This window comes from Felis catus, chromosome F2 (assembly GCF_018350175.1).
Source record: "Felis catus isolate Fca126 chromosome F2, F.catus_Fca126_mat1.0, whole genome shotgun sequence".
NCBI classification, from domain to species: Eukaryota; Metazoa; Chordata; class Mammalia; order Carnivora; family Felidae; genus Felis; species Felis catus.
Genome location: NC_058385.1, coordinates 69,103,453 through 69,115,526, shown reverse-complemented (window position 1 = coordinate 69,115,526; position 12,074 = coordinate 69,103,453). Strand labels below are relative to the sequence as shown.

At 46.8% G+C, this 12,074-nt stretch overlaps 1 long non-coding RNA gene across 5 annotated transcripts in view; it reads right to left on the bottom strand.

Moving 5' to 3' along the window:
• The window catches only part of LOC111558585, a 31,288-nt gene that overhangs the window by 15,487 nt on the left and 3,727 nt on the right, over positions 1 to 12,074 (bottom strand). The window contains exons 2-4 of one of the 5 annotated variants that reach the window (XR_006592689.1): positions 6,309 to 6,521; positions 4,465 to 4,583; positions 1,445 to 1,600 (exon numbers count right to left, since the gene is read on the bottom strand). This is a non-coding gene — a long non-coding RNA (uncharacterized LOC111558585). The other 4 variants (XR_002739653.2, XR_002739652.2, XR_002739654.2 and 1 more) reach the window with 4 other exon arrangements.

Genomic DNA, 12,074 nt, shown 5'->3' with positions numbered 1-12,074 from the left:
CTCTTGAAGGCCCTGTGCTACTGACTGGCTCCCTATTCACTTTTCTCACACCCAAGGCTGTGTACTGGGGACTCACACGTGACGTTGCTCAAGCCTTAAAGCCCAGTCTGCCTGACTGCACACCTCCTCCTCCTGTACCTCTGACGCCACTGATGAGCAGCTGATGGGATCTTAATCTGTCTCTCCCCATGTTTTACAGTTGGGGAAAATGAGAGGCAGGCCCAGGCCCAGGGAAATGCCCAAAGGCACACGGATAGCAATATACCCTGGCTCAGGACCCTGGGATCAGCTTGGGCTTTGCTACACAAGAGCTGTGTTTTCTTGGTTCTGGGGCCTCAGTCTGAGTATCTGGGAAGGGGATGATAATAATTACATACAGAATAATTAAGATTATAAAAAATATATATGCAAAACACTAAATAATGTACACTCTAGAATTAATAAGCTTTCCAAATTTTAAGTTGCACCCCAATATTTTTTAAAGAGGTTCAAAAACAAACAGAAAAAAATGGGGTGCTTGGGTGGCTCAATCAATCAGTTAAGCATCAGACTCTTGATTTTGGCTCAGGTCATGACCTCCCGGTCGTGAGATGGAGCCCCGCGTTGGGCTCCATGCCGGGCATGGAAGCTGCGTAAGATTCTCTTTCTCCCTCTCCCCAACTAGTGCATGCACACTCTCTCTCTCTCTCTGTACAAAATAAACAAAGGGGCATCTGAGTGGCTCGGTCGGTTGAGCATCCGACTTCGGCTCGGGTCATGATCTCGCGGTCCATGAGTTCAAGCCCTGCATCGGGCTCTGTGCTGACAGCTCAGAGCCTGGAGCCTGCTTCAGATTCTGTGTCTCCCTCTCTCTCTGCCACTCCCCCGCTCACACTCTGTCTCTCAAAAATAAACTTTAAAAAAAAAAAAAAAGAAGAAGTGGAAGGTATGGGAGAGACAGCCAACTAGTTCCTGGGGCCCAGTGAAGGCTTCCTTCCCTGGAGGTGTGATGAGCAACTAGGAACACTGGACACTTACCTACTTGCCGTTGACGGTGTAAAGGGAGAGCCAGGGCGTACGTGACTGCTGCCCCAAGGCCAAGCACGAGGTGAAACAGAAACTCACATTTCCAGGCATGTCTCCTCAATCATGCCCAGGGATCCCACAGAGCTACTCAATGCCACCGCAGCGCTGTGGTCACTTTCATTTCTGGGCTTCCAGATGCACAGGAACACAAGAGTCCCCCTCCTCTGCACCCAGGCCGGTCCTTCCACCTTTCATACTCAGGCCCGGGCATGACCGCTAGATGAAGTCTCCAGAGAAATAAGCCCCTGAGGATAATTTGTCGAGCACGCGATTCGGCGGCAGGGCAGGGAATCTTTCCTGACTTCTGCAGATAGGGGCTTACATCACAGCATGAAATTTGTTTACCCTTATCTTAGCACACAAGAACAAATTATCTCACCCTTGTTATAAATCCAGCAGCACTGCCTCTGTGAGGAGGTTTCCACGTAAATCTCCAGCAAACTCTACTTGGCTGACTGTTCCCTTTGTCTGCTGCCTTTTCCTGGCCCCAGCTCACAGGAACGTTAGCCTCACCAGTGGACACGCTGGTTTCCATCTGTAGAGATAACAGAAGAAAAGAAGGCAATCCAGCCGTGACTCTGAGAGCCGACAGAAACCCCACCAGGCAGAGCAGAGCGTGTGTCCTCTCTCCCAGCTGAACTGCCGTGGGTCCCTGACCCAGAGAGTCCCAGTGAGATCTGCCCGCAACCTCCTGGGAAACCAGACTTTCCCAGTTTGCAGGGCCCCTTGTAGTCTTACTTGTTCAGGACGGGGGCTAGTGTGAACGGATGGTCCTGAGTGGGGTGAAGAACCTGTCCAAGTGGGTTTTTTTTTTTTCTTTTTTTTTTCAATGTTTTTTTTTTTATTTATTTTTGGGACAGAGAGAGACAGAGCATGAACGGGGGAGGGGCAGAGAGAGAGGGAGACACAGAATCGGAAACAGGCTCCAGGCTCTGAGCCATCAGCCCAGAGCCTGACGCGGGGCTCGAACTCCCGGACCGCGAGATCGTGACCTGGCTGAAGTCGGACGCTTAACCGACTGCGCCACCCAGGCGCCCCTGTCCAAGTGGGTTTTAAATGGTCTCAGCGGCCATTTAAATAACGTGGATCAAACAGGGGAAGGGGGCCATACAGCTAAAAAAAAATGTGACCGTTGACCGGGTTTTGGGGTGATGGTGGGCTTCGGGGCCGATGGTCAAGAAAGAATGCTTGAAGATGTCTTTGGTGCAAAAGGTGACTTTATTAAAGCATGGGGACAGGACCTGTGGACAGAAAGAGCTGCTTTCTTTCTTCTATACAGCTTCAGGTTCAGAGGGGGTTAGGGACAGTGTAAGTCTCTAAGGAATTTTGGAAGCAAGGTTTCTAGCACCTTGAGAAGCTAGCTGTTGGTAGGAAAACGTCATTTATTACTGTTTAGTAAAACCTCAGTCATGAGACCCTTCAGATGTATATCAGGGGCCATATGCATGGAGTATAACTGCCAGCATATACTTGGGAGTTAAAGATAAAGGAGGTTTGCAAAGGAATTTTTATGTGTTTGAGCAGACTCACAGGATCCTGGGAGGGGTCAGGATAATGTTAAGCTAAAATTCCCTTTTGCCCCTAGCAAAGTGTCATCATCGAGGCAGCTGAGCTCCTAGAGGAAGGTCACTCTGCCTGTTTCAAGGACTTGTCAATGGGCTGTAGGCAGTAAGGGAATTTAATTTTTCATTTGCCTTTGTTTCTGCATCACCATGGCCAGCACTCAAACCCCCTTACATCTTGATGAGGGTGTTATTAGGGCTCCAGGAAACGGAGTCTATAGGTTGCTGGAGATTAGGCTATGGATAAGATTGCCTTTTTCTTGCCCTTTACTCAATTATCTGTAAACTGAAAGAGACTCCTATCAGTTTAACCATTTATTTTCTGTCCTTTCCTTTGTTCTTAGGCAGCGGGAGTGCCTGAGGAATATCACATATATTTCACCCTGGGGGGTTGGCGGGGGAGGCGGGTAGGCAGCCGGTGCTGGCTTGTGCTTTGCCCTCTGTTTGCCATATGCTCCCTTATCAACCATCAAAGTAAACGTCCTTGGCCTGGATGCTTAGGCCTCAAAGACAATAGGCTGGCTTAGAAAAAAAAAATTTTTTTAATCATTAACAATAACAATAGCTCAGAGCCATTACCTTACGATGCAGGGCTCAATAGGCCTCAGCTCATCTGGCTTTAACTCTCCACGTGTATTACCTGGCAGGGCTCACAGTAGCCCAGAGAGGGGTGCACTGTTCGCACTAGGGAACCGAAGCACAGAGAGGTTAAGTGAGATGCCCAGGGTCACACAGAAGTAAGAGATAAGAGCTTGATGAAAGCAGGTGGTCAGACTTCAGAGCCTATGTTCTGGGACAGTGCTTCCTACATGCTAACGTGCACAAGAATCGCCTGGCGACCTTGCTGAACTGCAGGTTCTGATTCAGTAGGTTGACTAGGAAGTGGGGGCCTGGGGGCCCGAGAGCCTGCATTTCCAACGAGCTCAGCTCCCAGGTGAGGACCATGCTGCCAGGTGAAAGACCACACACTGGGAGGAGGGGCAGTCTGACCCAGCACTGATGAGGGAGCAGAGGCAAGCTAGGGGCGAAGCACAAGCTAATAACACCCCACACCCAGGTGTGGTATATGTGATACCCCTCTGGCACTCCCGCTGCCCAAGAACAAAGGAAAGGGGGAAAAAACCCAAATGATTAACTGATCCAGATCACAGTCTTGCAAGACAGGAGTCTCCATCAGTTTATAAATATCTTAGTGAATTACAAGAAAAAGACAATCTTATCACTAGCCTAATCTCTAGACACCTGTAGACTCAGTTTCTGGAGCCCCAACACCACCTTCCCCTCCCTAGTGATATGGGGGAAAAGGCAAGAAGGAAGGGTCAGGTAAAATTAAATTTCCTTATAACTGCAGCCCATGGACAAATACTCAAGGCGAGTACAGAGTATAACATTTCTCCAGGAACTCCCTACCGTCATAATGTTAAAGCCTTACTAGAGGAAAAACACACTTAGCTTCACAATAGCTAGGCCTCTGATATCTTATGAGTCTCCTGTAGCATAAGAAAGTCCCCCTAGGGGCTCCTGGGTGGCTCGGTCGGTTGAGCGTCCGACTTTGGCTCAGGTCATGATCTCACGGTTTGTGAGTTCGAGCCCCACGTCGGGCTCTGTGCTGACAGCTCAGAGCCTGGAGCCTGCTTCAGATTCTGTGTCTCCCTCTCCCTCTGCCCCTAACCCGGTCGTACTCTGTCCCCATCTCTCTCAAAAATTAAATAAACATTAAAAAAAAAAAGTCCCTCTGGAGGCCTCCCTTTTGACCTCACCTCCCCCAACTCCATAAGATATAAACAGTGCAGCCCTTCCTGCCCACAGTTCCTGTCCCCTGCTCTAATAAAATCACCTTTTTTGCACCAAAGATGTCCCAAGAATTCTTTCTTGGCCATCAGGTCCGGACCCCCATCACTCCAAAACCCCATCGGCACTCTAAAGTGGAATGGGAGTAGGTCCACCAACTGTTACCTGTCCACAGGGAAAGAACAAAAACTGGGAGTGAACCACTCGAAATTCTCTATTTGACAACTATTGCATATCTGTAAATCTAATAATCATTTTTTAAAAATTAGGGCTTGTACTCCTGTTATTATTTTTACTTCATTCTTCTGGTAATTGGTATCTATGTTCTTTTGCAAAGGTACCACGCACAAGAAGTTAGAAATTATAAACAAAGCAAGCCAACAAAACAAACAGCCTGGTCCTTCCCCACAGATAATGGGAAAATTCCTTCTCGCAATTACAAAACTGTACTGACTCCCCAATCGACGGGAAGTCTAGGACCACGGGATAAATGTCTGTCTTCCCCACCTCAATTTCGCTTCTCATACGTTCCATTTTCTTGTGGTTTTTGGAGCAGTTCTGGCATATCTAGCCTCTCATGCAGAGGAAAACTGCCATCCATAAATAAAACCCCTCAAGTAATGTGAATTCTGTTTTGTGCCTTCCTACTAGTTTTAGAACATATGCCCAGTCACTCAACCTCTCTGAGGTTCCTTTTCCTCATCTGTAGAAGAAAGCCCACCCATCGTGTGGCAAAACGGGGTGAAATGCTGTAAAGCACGCACAGGGCTTAGTGCAACACCTGGAACCACCATTAGCAATCAATAAAGACCAGATACAATTATTATTGGGGGGGGGGGGGGGCGGGGATCTGCAAGAAATAAATTCATAGCAGGTAGTCAATGACTCCACCAGCATTTTTGAGAAAAATACCCCTGACACTCTGCTAGGCACCGGGAAGGCAAGATGCTGTGTTTCTCTTAATAAAACTAAATTAATTTCTTTTCAACTAAGGAGAGTTGGCACCCAATTTCTCACAAAAGTCTACAACTACATGGAGATTTTAATCCTAACCACGAGGCAAGAAGAGTGCCCCGAGGCACTGCAAGATGTGCGATCACCAAGCAAAAATGTAATTATTTGTATTCTACTCCAGAAACTTAGGCAGGTAGGTGAACTAACACAGTTTAGGAAGATTTTCAATACCAAGGAAGGAAACAAAGCAGATTTTATTTAACCTTCGGTTAAGCAGAAATCCAGCTAACTAGAGATGGTCAAGGTGGAGTGTTCCTAGTTAAAGGCCGTCATATTCTGCCAGTAACTCATTTACATAATGACCCAGGAGGGAAGAGCCCCTGGGGCTTGTGGACAATGGAAGGAAAGAGGCTGAGTACAGTATTGGTAAATGTTGATCCAGTCCCTGACCATTTGGGCAGGAATTTGTAAATCACGAGGTGAGGGAAATTTGCCAGCTGGGAATGGGAATCTTTTCGACTTTGCCAAAATGGCAGACTTCTTCACGCTCAGGTTTGGTGTTGTGTTGAAGTGCCTATGGGGATGTAGCGATTCGGTACAGCACACTGAAATCCAATTTATTTATCATAGTTGGCATGTCCCCAAAGCTCTAATGACTCAGACCCTCCCACAGTAATACGTTCATTTGTCAAATTAGTCAGGGTCCCCAGGTTGTTTCTTTTTGCCTCTCCCTGGGCTATCCTGATCTAGAAAGTTCAGGTTCCTTTTCCCAGTGGGGCCATCTTCGATCAGGCTGCTACTGAAATCAGTATGGGTGTGCTAAGTCCTAAGAAACCAGTCTGAAAACCTTGAGCTAGCTGCTCTGGGTAAAGCATGCCCCACTTAGAGGAGGAGGGAGAGGAGAAAGAAACACTTAATGGCTGCATTTTGCCTTACCAAGAAGCTCCTTTCTGTTGTTGTCACATCAGTGGGGCAAATAGTGGTTGGAGCACCGGGGTTCCCGGTCCAGTGAGACTTGTATTCAGACCTGTCTCGGTCCATATTCTGTTGGTTGGCTGCTTTGCCAGCTCTGTGATAGGGACGGGTCCCTTTAGATGGTGCACTTTCCTCAGCTATAAAGTGAGTATTAGACTCCTGATAGAACCTGCCCTGGGAGGTTGTGAGAAGGGTTAACCAGACAATGATTACAAAATTACCACAGTACCTGGCACAGAATGAATTCCCCTGCTATCTCAGAGATAGGATCTCATCGTTTTGCTAGTTCATAGTAAAGAGTAGTATAACACACCGTCCCAAAAGATGTCACTTTGGCACAAGGATTGAGTTGAAAGCAACTGAGAAGAAGCAGATATAAGAAAAGTTCTCTGCCCTCTACCTCTCTGCCTGAAAACAGAACATAAATCCCCCTTGTTAAGGTGTCCCCTTTCCCCACTTCCTGTACCACTGGAGTTAAGATGGCACTGAGGAAATTTCCATTAGTTTCCCCATATATCTGCCTTCCCACAATTTGCTTTCCCTAGAAGCTCAAAGTCCTTTTTCTTTGTCACGTCACTTCTCTACAAAATTACTATACTTTGCTACGATGTTATATAAGCCCAGGTTCCAACCACCCTTTTGATCCACTCATCACAGAGCACTCCTGTGTAGAAGCCTGAAGCACACGTTAATAAGCTTTTATTTGTTTTTCTCTTGTTAATCTGTCATTTGCCAGTCTAATTTGAGGACCCCAGCCAATGAACCTAAGACAGGTAGAGCAAAAATAGTTGCTTCCTCCCCTACAATAGCTATGTACAGAGTGATTATAGCTTCTCCAGTTTGCAAACGCTAGGTAAACATAGCTATATAAGCTTATAGAACTTACCCTTTGGGCTCAGTCTCTAAATATACTTCGTCTGGCATCCCCAACTGCGTTTAGGACTCTTAAGACAAAGGCTTAATTCTATGCATTCATTAATCCGTTACTTAAAAAAAAAAAATGTTTACTAAATACCTCCTGAGCTGTTCGGTAGATGCTAGTTGGTGTGATGGAGCCGTGAGCATCCGAAGGGCAAATATTAGGTTTTGTTCCCTCTGCATAGCAAGGGAGAACAACGGATGGCATAAAGTAGGCATTCAATATGGATTCCTGGAGTGCACTGCCAGGCACAGGGGCTCACTGCCATGTGGAGCAGTGCACATTCAGCCCCTGCCACAGGGCCCAGGGCAGAGCTAGCCCACAGGCGGGTCCTCACCATGTAGAGGGAGAACTCCATCCCATCTTTCGCTCCCATAGTCTAGTCCGAGAACTCAGCCACCAAACTGGCAATCAACCCCAATGCCGTGAACTTTAGCAAAACCCTTTCTTGATATTTGTTCTCCTTAATAGGTCCTTATTGTATTCCTTTCTTTTTTTTTTTTTTCTTTTCTTTTCTATTTCTCCTACTTCACCCATTTTACTCCATCTACTTCTTCCTGGTTCCCCTTCACACCTGGGTTTTACGAACTAAGCACACACTTGAAACTCAAAATCATTTTTTGGAAGAAATGCTTCTCCTGAGTCACATCAAATGAGAATAGCAGGCTAATCCAAAGAAGGGTGTGTTTACTCAGCACATATTTGTTAAGCATCTACTGTGTGTAGGACACTATACTGGACAACGAGGGTTCAATAGTGACACATCAGTCTAGATTCCTTGAGACACAGGCAATGATGAAATAAGCAAATATAATCACTACTGTAATAAGTGTTATGTAGGAAACAAACAAGCTGAGGAAGGGTGAGGTGTGTAACAAGCTAGTTAGCAAAACCCCCTCTAAGGACTTGACTTAATTGGAGGCATAAAGAAGACAAAGGATTTAGCTTTGTTTGGAGTGGAATTCTAGAACATTCCAGGCCCAGGGAATGAATCTGTCAAGGCCTGAGGTAATCACAAGCCTGGCGTCGACAGGAAACCAAGGACTGACGTGGCTGGGACATACGTAGTGGGCAAGTGGGAAACTGAGAGGACATGGTGTCGGAAGGGTGACGAAGAGTCAGATTCATGAATGAATGCAAAGGTAACAGGTGAGGGCCTCATCACCAACAGGTGGGACCAGGGGGAATGTGGAGTATGAAGACAAAGGAATTCTGCCATACTGGTTACTATCTGGGCCTGCTGGGCAGCTAGCTCGAGGTTACCCCTACTCTGTTTTATGTCTGACTCTTGACTCCGCAAGGCACTAGCTGTGTTGCCATGGGCAAGATCCTTGAGGATAATGATAACAATGCCTACCTCGTAGGTGAAGGTCTTAGAATGGTGCTATGCATAGTAAGCATCTCACAGACGTTAGCTGCTACAATCTTATTTATTTGTTTGTTTATTACCACCTCCGTGAATTCTCCATCATTTGAGGTGTATGTAATCATCAAGCTCAAAGGCTCAGAAACCAACTCTGACAACTCACGGAAAGTGGAGGGACTTAGCCCACAGAGTCAGAGGCATAAAGCCAGCCCCTCACCTCTCAGCTTACTGATTGACAAAAGGAAATATAATTATTAAGTCAATTTGTATTCTTTGTAAGCATGCCTTATGTGAGTCCCCAGATGCCTCTCAGAAGGTTGCTTAGCTGGCAGGGAGTAGCACATGCTCAGTAATGTTAATGGCTGGTGTCCGGGCTCTGTAAAAAATATCTTTTGTTTAACCCAGGAGATCTAAGATATCACAATTTCAACATGTAATCACTCAGAAAAAAAAAAAGTAAGATATTTAAATTTTTTGTGTCATAGTGTAAGATTGGTGTGCATTTTACATTTTACATTTTACATTTACAACCCATTTCAGTTCAGACCAGTTACATTTCAGGTGCTCAATAGCCACATAGGACAGGTGGCTACCATGTTGAACAGGACAGAGCTGTAATTTCTTGGTGAAATTAGCTGCATTACCTGTGCTTAACTTCTTAATCCCTCTGAAATTCAACTGTCTCGTAGAGTGCCTGGCACACGTAGGTGTTTAGTAAATTTTATAAGTAATTGCTTATCTCTAAATTAAGAACAATCCTTTCCATGTGTCAAACACAGTTCTGGAAGCTGGGGATACCTCAATGAACAAAACAAGGATCCCTGACTTCATAGAGCTTATGCTCTAATTAGGAGAGATAATAAAAATAATTAATAGAGAAATTAAAGTAGAATCCTAAAAGGTGATAAATGAGTTGAGTGATCAAGAAATTGATCAGGAAAGAATAAGGGGTATGTATGGGAAGACATCTGGAATTTTAAATAGAGTTGCCAGGGAAGGCATACGAAGAAGCTATCATCTGAGTTAAGACCTAGCACACCATGAAGATATCTGGGGGAAAATGTTCCAGGTAGAAGGAACAGCAAATGTTAAGGCTGTGAGTGAGGAGCATGCCCTTCACGGGAGAGGAATAGTAAGGTGCCTGTGTGTCTGGAGGTGTGCGTGAAGAGGTGCCAGAGAGGTAATGGGGAAGGCGGGCCAGGGCTTTGGGGACTATTTTAGGGACTTTGGCCCTTCTCCAAGGGAGATAGGGAGCCACAGGAGGGTTTTGAGCAAAGGAGTGATCTGGTTTGGCTCAGAGTCTCATGGGATTGCTGGGGGCTGCTGGGTTGTGAACAGACTATAGTGGGGTGAGTTCCCCATGGGGTTCCCTTGGTCCCAGGCCTAGAAGTGGCTTGGGGAAAGCAGACAGAAATTGACCAACCAGATTTGTTGAGCCCTATGCCCCAAATCCTGGGTGGGTGGTCCCCCTAATCTGTCCTGAAAAAAGCCAAGCTGAACAAATGCTGCCTTCCTCTCTCATGTCATCCCTTTTCCCTGGAAGCATGAAGAATGCCCAAGGAAAGAAAAGGGGGTTGGGTTCGCTGTGCTAAAGCTTTTCTCATTATTGACAGCCTTGTCTCCTCTCTAAATATCTCATCCTCCCCATTTTGCACAAGAAGTGCAAAATAAGATTCTTAGAATTTAGACTTTTTTTGAAATCTCTACATTTGGATTTGCAGAGATGCCAATATTTGGATTTATGGAGCTGTAATTTAAGCCAGTCTCTCCCCTGGAACCGCCTGGTGAAATGCATCTTTCATGAGGCTTCTGCAGGAGCCCAGCTACAAGCTCAGACTCCCGAGCACAAATCAAACTCTCCGGTTCAACATCAACAGTATGTTGTCAGGGGCCTCCCAAAACAGCAAGGATCTGGGGGGGACAGGCCTCCGTGTTTTCCCACTGGTGAGCCCTCTTCTGGAAAAAGGATTCAAAGCTTCCTTGCAGTTTGGCCACAGGATGAATGAATGCACGGAGAGCTGATGGTTTGGGGTGGGCGGGGTGGGTAGCCGCCCCAGAGTCCTTCCCGAGGCATCTGGTCTTCATACCTACCCACAGGGCAGACTAGCTGTGGCCCAGCCTGCTGGGGAGACCCCGCTCTGATTGTCTGGGGGCGGGGTGGGGGGAGGGGACACAAATAAAATATGGGAGCCGAGGAAAAGGATGCCACTCCCACTAGGCGGCCTCTGTGATTCCTTCCTTAATCTGAAGGTCAAGGAATAATTCAGTTAAAGTGCAAAACTCCTGCAGGTTTTAAAGCCCAAGAGAGCCAGCCTAGGAGGATGGGAAGAGCAGCTCACAAGGGAAGAGAGACCTAGCCCTTGCCTCCTGCGGAGGAGCCCATTACAAAAAGAGAAAAAAGAATGAATGCCAAAGCAGGTTATCTGTGTTGTCTTTTTCATGGGCTGGCCCTGCTCATGCAGTTGCTGCTGTGTGTATACAACCTCACCTCTGTGAGGTAGGTCTGGACTAAAACACCTGACTCACCTTGCTCCTGTCTCATCCCTGCTCCACCCCCGGCAACACCCCATGAAAGCCCTTGATTCAGGGAGGGCAATGACATCCATGTAGGGCAGCCAACTGTCCCAGTTTGCCTAGGATACGGGACTTCCCGTGCTAACATAGGGATCGTCTCAGGCACACCAGGACAAGGTGGTCACTCTACATCCAGAGGACATACCAGCCCACACCCTGGCCAATGTCTGAATGAACATATATGCTGGTGTTCCTCAGGCAGCTTGATGCAGCATGAAAAGTAGACTTGGAACCAGCCGGATTTGGATTTGAATCCAGCTTCTCTCACTTACAGTCAGCAAGATTCAGATCCCTGGGCCTTTGAGTGCTCATCTGGGAAATGTGAAAACACAGGATTAGTATGGAAATTTAGGAAGACCATTCCCACGACAAATGGTTATCCTTTTCCTCCCCGTGTTAAAATCATCATCTGGCTCTTACATGATGTGTGAATAATGCCTGGCATCTCCACAGTCTTTAGGGTTTACAAGGTACTTCCACATAAACGGCCTCACTGGAGGATTCATAAGACAAGGAGTAGCACCAGCCCCATTTTAGAGACTGGGAAAGGAGGCCAAATGGAGAACAGAGGCTCCAAGGTCATATACCTGGCAAACAGGACGCCAGCCCAGGTCACCTGTTTCTATTCTGCTACCGCTCACTTCTTACGATCTCAACAAAACCTCAGCAGTGGGTAACAGGTGCAGGTAAGTCTGGGGAGTTTCCCCAAATAAGAAGGTGTGGAAGAACCTGTTTTCCAGCAAATTCTCTCAGCTATCTGCTGCCACTGTAAGCCTGGGGCCCAGCCCGGGGGAACAGGCAGAGTTCCAGACTGCCTAATCAGATAATTCTGCCCTCGTGCTCCTGTTTTCTACATTCTTGGAGTGAG